Source organism: Ziziphus jujuba, chromosome 4 (genome assembly GCF_031755915.1).
Source record: "Ziziphus jujuba cultivar Dongzao chromosome 4, ASM3175591v1".
Classification (NCBI taxonomy): Eukaryota; Viridiplantae; Streptophyta; class Magnoliopsida; order Rosales; family Rhamnaceae; genus Ziziphus; species Ziziphus jujuba.
Window position 1 is genome coordinate 26,053,405 of NC_083382.1, and position 12,015 is coordinate 26,065,419.

Genomic DNA, 12,015 nt, shown 5'->3' on the forward strand with positions numbered 1-12,015 from the left:
ATCATGTTTGTGAATAGGCAGAGCTTCACAAGGACATAAGGATTCAAAATCATCCTCATAAAATCTTCCATTTCTCTAAAGGAAAACGAGTCCCATTTAATGCCCTAAGGTGTAGAAAATTGTTAGAAGATGTGTTTAGGATCGCCATGTGGAGTCATAAAAGTTGCTTAGTTGAATGTTTCAAGTTGTTCTTGTTTTTCTGCTGTTAGTTTTTTTTTTTTTTTTTTTTTTTTTTTTTTTGGTTATTTGTGTTTGTGGTGATGGCATAATCTTAGGATCATGATTTTAGTAGGTTGTTAATAATTAGGCTTTAAATTGTAATGTTCCTGTTGTGAAAAGTATCAGTTAGCTTTGTTGAAGCAATATATGTTGCTCTCTATTTCCATTTGCCTTTGATATAGCAAATTTTATGTTTTTCTTTTCTTATTCAGTTTGTAACAACACTTGGTATTAGAGCTCTCTTTTTAAGGGATCTGTGTGTGAATTTGACATGTCATAGAAGCCTAAAGCCAGTCTCTCTACAATTGCTCTGGCAATATTCGACGAAGACAATTATTAGAGTTGGGCAGTACGTATGGAGTCATACTTGGAAGCTTTGGATCTTTAGGAAGCAATGGAAGAAGATTATAAAATTCTTGCACTTTTGGATAATCCCACCATGGCACAAATAAAAATGCAGAAAGAAATGAGGTTAAAGAAATCAAAGGCAAAGCCTACTTGTTTGCTGCAGTTTCATCCACCATCTTCTCTCCTATCACGCCTTTGAAGTCAACAAAAAAGATATGGGATTATCTTAAGAACGAATATGAAGGAGATGAAAGAATTAAAGGGATGCAAGTCCTGAACTTGATTAGAGAATTTGAACTTCAAAGAATAAAGGACTCTCAGACGATTAAAAATTAGTCCAACAGGCTTCTTAGTATCACAAACAAATAAGGCTTCTTGGATCTGAATTACTGACTCAAGAATTGTAGAAAAATTCTTGTTACAGTACCTGAAGGATATGAAGCCATCATTACTTCTTTGGAGAATACCAAGGATCTATCAAAAATTTCCTTAGCAGAATTGCTAAACGCATTGCAGGCATAAGAACAAAGAAGACTGATGAGGGAGGATACAACAACCAAAAGAGCTTTGGCAGCTAAGCATCAAAATGTTGCCAAAATTAAATAGAAGAAGGATTTTGAAGGAAATGAAGCAACTATATCATCAATAAGTGCGACAGGAAAGAATGAAAATAATAAGAAATCCTATCCACCTTGCAAACAGTGCAGAAAGAAGGGTCATCCTCCATTTAGATACTAGAGAAAACCTGATACAAAGTGCACTAAATGCAATCAGATAGGGCATGACGTTGTTATCTGTAAAAACAAAATTCAGCAACACAGTGAAGAGGCAAAGACAGCTAGTCAAGAGAAGAAGGATCACTTGTTCGTTACTACATGTTTCTCTAGCATCAAATCAAGTAAAAGTTGGCTTATTGACAGTGGTTATACTAACCACATGACATATAACAAGGATCTATTCAGATAACTAAGCAATGCAAACTCATCGAAGGTTCAAGTTGGAAATGGCAAGTACAACATTGTGAAAGGAAAAGGAACAATTGCAATTTCAACCTGTTCAGGTACAAAATTCATTTTTGATGTTTTGTATGTCCCTGAAATTGATCAAAACTTGTTAAGTGTTGGACAACTAATTAAAAAGGGGTCTAAATCCATTGGAGGAGCAGAAAACTACTTTCCCGATCAAAGAAAATATCACCAAAGTATGGCACAAAAGGCTTAGGCACTATCACCATCAAAGGTTATCGCAAATGAAATCCAAGAAGATGGCAAATGATCTTCCAGAACTTGATGATCATTTCCAATCTGCAAAGCATGTCAGTTTGGAAAGCAAACTCGGAAACCATTTCCCAAGGCAATATGGAGAGCATCAAAGAGCTACAATTAATTCATACTGATATTGCAGGCCCACAAAGAACGACTTCTTTGAAATGTAGTATTTATTATGTTGCATTCATTGATGATTTTACCCGTATATGTTAGATCTGTTTTTTGAAGCACAAGTTAGAGGTGGCTCAAGTATTCTAAAACTTTAAAGCCAGAGTTGAGAATGAGAGTGGCTATAGAATTCAAATTCTTAGATCTGACCATAGCAAGGAGAACACATCTGAAGCATTCAGTAGTTTTTTTAAGGAGGTAGGCATCCAACATCAATTAACCGCTCCATACACTCCACAACAAAATGGAGTACGTGAGAGATGGAATAGATTCATATTGAAGATAACACGATATAAGCCACATAAGAAGAACTTGCCAAAACAATTCTAGACTGAAGCAGTAAACACTGCAGTTTTTTTGCAAAATAGGCTTCCCACAAGAGTAGTGAAGGATCAAACACCTTTTGAGGCATGGTATGGGCGTAAACCATCTCTGAATTTCCTTAAAATATTTGGATGTTTGTGCTTCACTCATGTTCCACAGATCAAAAGAGATAAACTAGATAAAAGAGCACTTCCAAGCATTTTTATTGGCTACAGCTCGGTTGTAAAAGTTTATAAAGTTTTTTAGTTACAAACTAGAAAAATTATTATAAGCAAAGATGTGCACTTTATGGAAGATGAAGAGTGGAGTTGGGATGATGCAAAGAAAATGGATCCAACCTCTGCAAAGCCAAATTTCAAGTTTCCTAACACAGCAAAACAAAGAATTGGAGATTGAGAGAATGAAAGGGTGGATGATGGTCTTATTAGAGGTACAAAACTACATTTTAATGTTTATTAAAGATGCGATATTGCTGTGTGTGAACTTATAGATTATGAAGAAGGCAAGATGGATCAAAATTGAGTTACTACAATGAAGGAGGAGCTGTTCATGATTGAAAGGAATGAAACATGGGAGTTGGTTGTTCGACCCCAAAACAAAAAAGTAGTTGGAGTCAAGTGGGTGTACAGAACCAAGCTTAATGCTGATGGCTCAATCAACAAGTATAAAGCTAGAATCATGGTTAAAGGATATGCTCAAATACTCGGTGTTGACTACTCAAATACCTTTGCACCAGTCGCTAGATTTGATACTATCAGGCTTTTACTCGCCATTGCAGTGTAAAAGAATTGGAAAATGTACCAATTAGATGTGAAGTCAATGTTCTTGAATGGTTTTCTGCAAGAGGAAATTTATGTAAAGCAACCGGAAGGCTATTTAAAGGAAGGAGAAGAAGACAAGGTCTATCTTCTTAAAAAGGCAATTTACGGATTGAAGCAAGCTCCAAGAGCTTCGTATAGCAGGATCAATGAACATTTATAGAACTTGGAATTTGCTAAAAGTTTGTGTGAATCAACATTATATGTTAAGAACAATAGAACTGACATTCTTATTATCTCACTATATGTAGATGTTCTGCTTGTGATAAGAAACAACACAAGTATTGTGAAGAAGTTTAAGTAAGAGATGATGAAGATTTTTGAAATGACCGATCTTGGATTGATGACATTCTTTCTTAAAATGGAAACTAAACAGAATGAATATGAAGTCTTCATCTGTTAGAAATAATATGCTAAGGAGATTCTAAAGAAGTTTAAACTCGAAGAATGCAAAAGCTTTATAAAGAAGATGGAACGGAGAAGATTGATCAGGCGTATTTCAGAAGCTTGATTAGTTGCTTGATGTATCTCATAGTAACTCAGCCTGACATTTTGAATGTTGTAAATATTTTATCTTGGTTTAGGCACTGTGCAAGTGAATGGCATCTCAAGGCTACAAAGAGGGTGCTTAGATATGTGAAAGGTACATGTGATTCTGGCATTAAATTCACAAGGAGCAAAGAGTTCAAGCTGGATGGTTTCTCAAATAACAATTGGGGCAGCTACATTGATGATATGAAAAGCACTTTAGGTTACTATTTCACACTTGGTTCTGGTGTTTTCTCATGGAGCTCTAAAAAATAAGAAATTGTAGCTCAACCACTACTGAAGCAGAGTTTGTTATTGCAACAGATGCTGTTAATCAAGCTTTGTGGTTGTGGAAGATTTTAATCGATCTTAACATGGAGTAGGAGGAAACCACGAAAATTCTTGTTGACAACCAAGCCACTAATAGCTATCTCACAAAATCCTGTATTTCATGGGAAAACTAAGCACTTTAATATGTGAAGGTGACATTGAATAAATGGGAATAGACATAACCACATGCTGTACAAGGATGGCTTGACTCGTTTTGGAGAGTAATTTTGACTTCCATCCTTGTAATCTAGCCTCAACTCTTTTTCTCTTCTCTTTATAACATGTAGTTTTATTTTTTTCATTGAAACAAAGAATTTCCTAAATATTTAGAGTCCTTATCTATCTCATTCTTTCCAAGAGTGCTTTTAATGTCTGACTTAAGATTTCAAGAAACAATGAATGAAAAGAAACACCCTGATTTAAAAGATTGAAAGCTTGATTGGTCCAGTCACAATATTGATTAAGGCACCTAAAAACATTAGAAACATCCTCTTTCATGGCTTTACAAAAAATGAGGATATCATCGGTAAAGAATAAATGAGTCATAGTAGGTGAGAGGCATCCCAGCTTAATCCTCACCACTTTACCATCACTTTCCAACTGCAATAACATCTTGAAAAGCAACTCTAAAAATAAAAATATAAAAAAGTGATAAAGGGTCCCACTATGTAATCCCTCTATCCATTTTGATTTCTCCAAACTCACTACCATTCGAAAGTAACACCATAGACACTAAGCAATACACTCATTCATTAATCTAACAAATTTGCCAACGAAGCCAAAGTGCATTAAAATTTTCAAAAGAAAGTTCTAATCAACTCTGTCATAAGCCTTCTACATGTCCATCTTCAGGCCCACTATCTCCTAGACTCCTCTTTTCCATTTTATAAAATGCACAATCTCATTGGCTAGGATTGAATTTTGTCCAATCCATCTCTCTAGCATAAAAGCTCTCTAATTAGGAGAAACCATCTTATCCAGCAAAGGCTGAATTCTTTAGGCAAGAAGCTTTGAAAAAATTTATAGGTTATGTTGCATAAACTGATCGATGGTTGACATTAACAAAATTGGAGATATTTGGAATCAGCACAACAAACTTTCTATTAAAATCCCTAGAAAACCAACCATACTTAAAAATATTTTGAATAAGCTTCACTACGTCCCCTCCCACAATTTCCCAGTACTTTTAAAAGAATAAAGCCGTTAGACCATTTAGTCTTGGGGCTTAGATAAGGTGCATAGACTCCACTACACCCTAAATTTCCTAACCAGGGAGGATAATATATAAAGCATCATTTCAACAGAGGAAATAGCAAGTCTACTGAATCTCTCCAAACAACTACAGTCCACAAGCTTCTCCACAGTATACAGCAAAGAAAATTCCTCAAGTATTTTTCCAACTTCCTCTCTACTTTCTTTCCAAACACTGAGGTTATTATTTGTGATCATTGAAGCAAAGAACAACTTAGAACTCTTATGTCTAAAGAAAGCCAAAGTTTTCTATATTTTGATCTCCATAGGATCTCCTACCTATTAACCACTCAATATGCTCAGTCTGCACCAATCTTTCAAGATTAATCAACTCATCTAAAGGATCTTGACTTTGAACCCACTTTAATCTGTTTTCTTTTTGGCCTCTAAATTAAAAAAAAAAAATGTTTCGGACATCATTCAATAACAAAATATGTTTATAAAAGCTATGATAAAATAAATTGACTTTTATATTAAACTAATAATTATGCGCAAAAAATTATATAAATTTAATACTTTAAATTAAGATTTGCTTGCCAAAATTTTAAGTCAAACTAGACACTTTTTTTTAGCAGAAAAATACTTAACTTTTAATAAAAATAAAAAAGACAAATAAAATAGAGATCTTACAAATCTAAATACCATTAACTAGGTTAAAAATGAAAATTTAGGTTAAAAAATATTGTAAATATATGTATATATATATAATAATAATAATAATTATCTAACTAGCATATCTTGATTTTATAAAATTAAAATATTTTAACTAGATAATATATATATATATATGTATATATATAATAGCTATAGAAAGAAACTAATAATAACTTTTAAAATGATAAAGAAACTAATAATAACTTTTAAAATGATACTTATTTTTCCAACTTTTAAAATGTTTCTGTTGTAAATATGAAGAATATATGCAATGCATACTTTTAAAAATAATAATAATAATAATAAAAGTGGTACTATTTATTTATTAATCTTTGAAAGGGCTCTACATTTTTATTTTTTTTAAAGAATTGAGAGGACCCTATTTATTATTATAAATAGATTATTTTTTAAACAATGAATATAATAAGTATTTTTCAAAAAATATATATATATTAAAGGGATTATTTTTTAAACAATGAATATAATAAGGTAACTGAAAGATTATATCGTAGAAATTTCAAGGTCAAGGCAATAACAAAGGTGATACATGCATGGGGAATTTGGCCCAATGCCCTCATAAGGATGAGCTTAACGATTGATACCTCTTTATTTGCTATCTTTTTTTTTTTTCTACCCTTCAATATCTATTTTAACCTTAAAACAATAAGAAATGACTTGGGTATCCTTATTTTACTTTCCCAGTATCCATTCTACTAAATGCTAATATCATTTAGGGCTGATGCCCACAAGCAGTAGCAGTAAGAAGAATCTGGGTCTGCTCAACTTTCGAGTGAAGTGAAAAGTACTTCTTTACTCGCAAATCAGGAACAAAGGAAGTCTTTGAAATTTGGGTTTTCTTCTAAAGGTGGCACTTCTAAGGTATAAGTTCAAGGATCTTAATATTCTGTATAACTCTAATAGTTTTGTCAATGAGTTTTATGTCCATAAAATATTATTTTCCTTGCCATACAGAAATCATCTGGTGCTACTACAAAGAAGCCAAAAGTAGCCGTTGCCTCAGTTTTCAACAATGATAGTGATGAAGAAAAGTGAGGCCTATTGTTGTAAACTTGGCATGACCACTGTATTCTATCAGCAGCTCCAATTGGCTTTTGGGTTAGCATTTATGTTGTACAAGTTAAACTGTACGTGCAGTAGTGTTTTACACTTTGTAATGGATAGAGTTTGACCATCTGTTTATAGGTTTTGCTATCCATGCACGCAGAATAATCGAATATTAACAGACTATATATACTTTTTTGGAAGTTTGATTTTTATGATGAATGTTTAATTTTTTTTTCACAATTCTTGTTATCCTATTGGTTTTTATTGGTTTCATAATCAGGATGATAGTGAAACCCATGCAGCATCCAAGGTGTCAGGACCCGTCCAAAATTCCTCACCGGAACCCTAGACAAGCCCTGATCCCAGAGAAACCCTATCGGACCCTCCAATGGAAAATCCGACAGAACCTCCCCTAAGGGTTGGACTTACCACAAATTTTCTGCACTGAAAACACACTTCTATACACATCCCCTTATTCCTCCCACGTTAGTACAATATAATTCCACAAATTTTCAGTACTTCAAATAAATAACAGGGAATTAATGCAGTATTTAATAAAATGCGTCCAATACAGTATACAGAATATTATGCCAGTAAATATGAAATTAATAGGATGACAAATAAAGAAGTAATACAAGATGGAGAGGAAAACGGGAAGAAATACTTCTTGGACTTTCGGCAATGAACCGAGACGTCGGGCTCGCCCCGGACGATCAAAGTCTCCCAACGTGGACCTAGGGGAACGGAATTTAAAAATGTGAGATGCTAATCATCTCAGTGAGTGACCCTATCTACTGAACACTTTTAATATTAATAATATAACAATAAAAGAAATTTAATTACTCAATACCAAACAATTAAATAAATAAATAAATAATAATCATTTGGAAGTAATATTTTCTCTCAAAATCCTCACTATTCACTTTGTTGGAAATGTTCCCCTTTTAAAACATTTTCACAAAACCCGATTGTTCGTATTTCCCGAAAACCAAGGAATCAATTAATTTAGTAAACACTAGATAAATACCCCAAATATAAATAAAATGTAATAATATATAATAAATAATTTTTGAACATTTTGGAGTTTGAAATTTCTTTATCCGAAAATTTATACTTGACACACCATACCATATACCAGTGATGCCCTCCGATACCCAGCATCCCGAGCACCGACTGGCGGGGAGATTAAAGAGAGAAACTTGCATACGGCACTTCGGCGTCCCGACAATACCGCTGCTGAAACCGTCATCCCGGCCAAGGAAGGGGCGGCTATGTGCACTATATAAAACTTGCATGTCCTCGGTCTAATGGCAACTCACGGGAGACATAATAACTTGCATGCTAACCATATATACACCGGAACACCAATACTGTATGAGTGCGTCTAAAATAATTATTACCGTACCGATTTTCCAACAATCACTGTGGAAAATATATCAATTTTCAAATTCACCATCCCACATATATTCCTTTAACATTTCCGGTACGAAACCATCGATAACGATATACAAATAATTTTTCTCGTATCACAAAGTCCATCAAATAATATTCCATGAGCATAATTATAAAACTTGAAACCACCAATTTAAACAAATATTTTCCTTAAAATATTTAAACCAATTATGCCCAAAAAATAATATAAAAATCCAGACACAATTAATTAATGAAAATACTTTGCTTATGTGTAATAAATACAATTAAATCACAATAATAAAAATCGGGGATTTCTTAATAACCCAAAATTTCGTTTAGCACCTGCAAACATATATGTACTTATAAAATAACATTTTTCCACAATTATAATTAAATTTCCACCACATGAGCAAAATTCCAGATATTAATTTAACACCAAATAAATATAATTAATTACCCCAAAATATTTTTAAAGGTGGGTCACTCACCTGGAGCATGCAATTAACCTAAGATCCTCCATGGGATCAATTCCACGACTCACCCGTGCTCCTAGAACAACAACATTACACATCTCAAATAAATTAATATTTTATTTGGGTAAATAATACCCGGTATCCAGGGGGTCTAACACAAACGTTAACCAAAATTGACAAATTATATGTCTATGGAAAGCTTGTGAGATGAGGATCACATTACTGACCTCCATTGAGCTCAATTCAACCGGCAGAGGCCGAAATTTGGCCAGAAAGCTTCGGTCGAGTTTAAACTTGAGGGATCTCTTAAACGGTAGGGATTTTGGGCAATCTAACGCCGGAAATGGACTCAGAGGGGTCGAAAATGGTGGGATAGAGATATGGATCGAGCTGGGTTGGCCGAAAAACACAAGAAAGAGGAGAGAGAACATTTTCGACCGGCGGCTTCTCCGGCCCGATCTGGGCGCCTCCACCAATCGGTGGCTATGAAATTTTGCAGCCGAGCTCGCCTCTGTCCCCCGCTCCTCGCTGGCCGGCACGTGTAGCAAGGTGGTGGCCGAAAACGAAGAAATGGCGATGGCCCGAGAGGAAGAAGGAAAGGAAAGGAAGAAGAAGGAGGAAAAAGAAGAAGAAAGAAGAAGGCTCGGGGGGTGGTGTTTTCCCACGTGAGGGAAAAGAAAAAAAGAAAAAAAAAATTAAAAATAATAAAATAATAATAAAATAATATGATATTAAGCATGGTTGACATGTGGCACCTCATCATGGTGACACATGGTCACATTTATTAAGTCACACGTGGCACATTGTTACACGTTTAAAAATAATATTAAAATAATACGGTATTTGAAAAACTCTACAGGTCCATAACTTTCAAACCACATGTCCAAATCGGAAGTGCCACTAGTCTACGGACTCGTATCAACGAGTACTTCACAACCATGTATGAGGCAAAGCTCAACTTTGCATGAATAAAAAGTCAACTCCGGCATCCCTTAGACAGTTTGGACCTCAACTTGTTTTGCTCATATCTTTCAAACCGTAGCTCCGTTTTCAACGTGCTACTAGTCTACGAACTCGTGCCAACGTGTACTTCGTAACGGTACCTCAGTCAACCTAGAATTCCATCCGAGTCAAAAAGTCAACTTTTGACCCCTTGGTCAACGGTCAAAATCAAAGTCAACGGTCAACGGTCAACCTCGGTCAAAGTTGAAAATTTTCCATTGTACTTTGGGACGGGGTGTTACACAAGGGGCGTCTTGAAAATTTTATAGATTTTAATATTTGCCTTGCCTGTTCATTGGCGTGCCATCGCCATATATTTGTCCAGATTTTGAATTTCTATTTGAAAAATATTTTGAAACTAACTGAAGAGGTAATGCTAAATGAAAGCATAATGTGTCATGTTCATGTAAAACTCCTTATTATATAAACTCATTGAGCAAATTGTGTTGAAATCAAAACTGAAGAATGGCTCCATACATTTTAAGATACATCTGTAATTTGATCCAAAAAACTACACATACGAACCAATTTCTTGCTCTCTGATCAGTTTAGACATAGAAATTTTATTTATTTCGGATCAATTTTAGGGAAAATATCATTTTCACCTTTTTAATATTATCTTAATCATATTTAAATCTATATTTATAAAAAAAAAATCATATTCAAAATTTATCTGTCAATTAAAAATCATGTATAATAAATATTAAGATGGTTTATATAAAATTTATCCTCCTACACACAAAAGTCCGCATATTTCTTCTTCATCATCTAAGGTTGACATATACTAAAAAATAGAGAGGAAACTTTACCATTTAAATTAAACTCCACCATAATTTTCTTTTACAAAAAAAAAAATAAAAAAAAATAGAAAAATTATGCCCATGTTTTGCATGTTGTTGCACGAAACACATATTAAGGGATTTGTGGGAGTCAAAAAATTTGTCAACTGTAATTACCGAAGGTCCTTCGGTAATTACGGATGAAACCTTCTGTAATTTTTCCAGCAAGGGCAATTTGATTACCAATGGTTTCATCGGTAATTACTGAAGGCCCTACGGTAATCAATTTTTTTTAGCAATTTTAGAACTTTTTCCGAACTTTAGAGGGATTTTGCTGTTTAGGATCATTGATGAATGTATATTTTGCATGTGGCTACACGAAACACACATTAGGGGACTTGTGGGAGTCAAAAAATTTGTCAACTGTAATTACCGAAGGTCCTTCAGTAATTACGAATGAAACCTTCTGTAATTTTTCCAACAAGTTCAATTTGATTATCGGTTTCATCGGTAATTACCAAAGGCCCTACGGTAATTAAATTTTTTTGGCAATTTTAGAACTTTTTCCGAACTTTATAAGGATTTTGCTTTTTAAGATAATTGCTGAATGTATATTTTGCATGTTGTTACACGAAACATACATTAGGGGACTTGTGGGAGTCAAAAAATTTATCAACTGTAATTACCGAAGGCCCTTCGATAATTACCGATAAAACCTCCGGTAATTTTTCCAGCAAGTTCAATTTGATTACCGATGGTTTCATTGGTAATTATCGAAAGCCCTACGGTGATCAAATTTTTTTGGCAATTTTAGAACTTTTTCTGAACTTTATGGGGATTTTTCTATTTAGGATCATTGATGAATGTATATTTTGTATGTTGTTGCACGAACACACATTAGGAGACTTGTGAGAGTCAAAAAATTTGTCAACTGTAATTACCGAAGGACCTTCGATAATTACCGATGAAACCATCGGCATCAGTAATTACCAATGCACCATCCATATTCATTTTTTTTTTAATATTTTCACTTCTTAAGGTCTATTTCTCTCTTATTTGGTTTCGGATAAATACTATTTAAATGTTTTCATTTCTTAATGTCTTTTTTTTCTCTTATTTGGTCAACGGTTATCATTAATAAAACTAGATTTAGCATGTTATTGGTGGAAACTCACACTATCAAAGCTATCGGATGGAATTGTGGTGTTTGGGGAGTATTACGATAAGAATCTAAACATGCTTCCCAATTTAGATCCATTCAGGATGACTATGATCAAAGATGCACCCCACCAAAATAATGAGTATGAATGTGTCTGTCATGTGAAATTAACTTTTATTGATGCTTTGTTATTGTGCTTACATGTGGAAATACACA